The sequence below is a fragment of the Eptatretus burgeri genome, chromosome 11 (assembly GCF_056783735.1).
Source record: "Eptatretus burgeri isolate ZD-2024b chromosome 11, Ebu_testis_v1, whole genome shotgun sequence".
In the NCBI taxonomy this organism is placed as follows: domain Eukaryota; kingdom Metazoa; phylum Chordata; class Myxini; order Myxiniformes; family Myxinidae; genus Eptatretus; species Eptatretus burgeri.
The window spans coordinates 46,161,330-46,163,726 of NC_140971.1; the positions used below are offsets into that span (position 1 = coordinate 46,161,330).

Consider the following 2,397-nt stretch of genomic DNA (forward strand, 5'->3'; position numbering starts at 1 on the left):
CTTCTGGGTCTCCTACCATAGAACCCCCTTTCATTACTCCTTTTCTCTATTCAAACTAGTTGGATGAGTGATTTTTATATTGCAGGCACCTGCAACTCACCACAGGTGAGCTCAATTCCAAAGTAAAGGAGAATCACCTGCTTGAAATCTAATTATTTCGAACAACTAAAAGGTGCCAATAATATTATCCGGGCCATTTTAGGATTTGTGTGTGGAATAAGCTAAGATTTCGTAATTTTTTCAGCTTTTTTTGTTTTGTTCCACTGCAAACCAAAGAAATACGAATGTGGATACCAAAATATTTTATAATTTTAACAATTTTCTGGAAGAAATGGTGCATTATTTGAAAAAAGTGCAAGGGTGCCAATATTTTTGGCCATGACAGCATATATTTCTCCCCTTTCTTTTATAGCTCTCCCAGTTATCAACGTACGTTTATTATTATTTCGTTTTATATGTTTCTTTTGTCATTTTTGCAATCATTGGGGATTTGTTGCCGTTTCGGTTTCACGTAGGACATCATCCATTCACACCTGTCTTTGGAATATTTTTTGATGGGTGGGTTTGGGATACCTTTGCTGGCAGATCTTCATTTTTGCATACAAATTGGATTCGGTAATCTAACTTTTCATGTCCTCAGCCAATCCCACAAATCACTTGGTGCACTTGGTGGCACTCCATCAGGCCATTACCTCCTTCTCGTCTCAGCAAGTATATTCTCCCCCACACGCTGTGAGTATGTTGTCTGGGACAACTTTAAAAAAAAAATAACTTAAGCATTTATCATCAAATTTTCAAACATTTATTAAGTGAAAAGGGAGAAAATAAAATTGACATTTTTGTGCACCACCCCTTCCCAATTCCATATCCAAGCAATGCGTGATGTCATCACTGGGCACCAAAGGCAGTAGAGTTTGCACTGTTTTCTTGTGTGTTTGTTTCTCCAAGAGATATCACATTCATCCTTTGAGCTCGGATGCTGAAATTTGGGGACAAAAGTGAAGATGTTCATTGGCAAAAACGTTTTTTCCTATTTTTTGATTCAGCAATTAATTGATGAATTACTTATTTATGATCTATTTATTAAATTCTTTTTATTTTATATCTCAGGCACCTTTTGAGCAAGGAAGCTGATATTTGGACATGACAGTGACCAAATGATTTGGCTATGAAGAGTATTTTGGATTTCTCGATTAATCTATTAATTATTTTCGTTCTTGCTTGTCTGGGCAATATCACAGCCATCTGAGCTTGGAAGCTGAAATTTGGGGACAAAAGTAAAGATATGCTCTGACAAAAGCTATTTTTAAAATTAATTATCAATTTATTCATTACTATTTTATTTCTCATCCTGGCACTATCTCAGGCATATTTTGAGCTGGGAAGCTGATATTTGGATATGACAGTGAAAGTGATGTGGCTAAAGGGTATTTTTGATTTGATTAATTAAATCAATTACTTAATTTTAAAAAAGTTACACATTCAGATGAAACAGTGGTGGTTTCGGTGTGCTATTCGGCAATTGATTGAGCAATTATTTTATGATTATTATTTACTTAAATTATGTGATTAATCAATTAATTATTGTACACCACTCCCTCCCAGTTGCAACTCCATGTGCTGCAAGGTGGCATCACCAGGCACTGAAGGTGCCCTGGAGGATTTATTTATTTATTTGTTGGCCATGGAGGCAGTGTACTTTCAATGTACCACTATTTGTTTTTAGCTGTTTTTGGCCAGTTTAGTTCGACTATAATACGGATGTGGACAGGCTTTGCATTTTTGGATGCTTTCTATTTCTATATATTATTATGGCATACCTTTGCTTGCGAGTGGAGTATTGTCATCAGAGATGTTTGAACATGCAACCTACCTTTCAAACCTCAAACTAGTCAAGAACCCAGGATGAACAATAGTGACCACAACCATAATAAAGAGCAAACAAAAAATGAAAAGCAGGACAAGAGTTTCTGAAATTGGAATGCCATGGCCACTCAAGCACGAGTCTTTCCAAGAAGATTGGGGTACATGTGATGTAATGACACTTTCTGCACTACGATTTTCCATGCACAATGGTAGATAAACTCACTCATGTTGGTAATGCATTGCTAACCTTAACCAGTGGCACCACCGTATTTGACGAACAATGATGAACGTCTGGTACGTGAGATGGACATATAAACTACACTCGATCAATTCACAAGCATGAACGACAAACTTGGTGAGTTAAACCATTCACTCAGCATAATGGATGGGTGGATTAGTCCCATACCCATTTCCAGGGTGTTGGGGATTCCTGAAACATAATTTGCAAATTACACTCATGAGCGGTAGTTTGTCATTGGCCAGCTGTAAACTGGCATTCTGGTGTTTCAGTTCATCATACCAAACTAGCAA

General features: G+C 36.9%; 1 protein-coding gene across 3 annotated transcripts in view; it reads left to right on the forward strand.

The window, feature by feature from the left end:
• The window catches only part of LOC147016991 (urea transporter 2-like), a 137,944-nt gene that overhangs the window by 91,291 nt on the left and 44,256 nt on the right, over positions 1-2,397 (forward strand). The window lies entirely within an intron of this gene.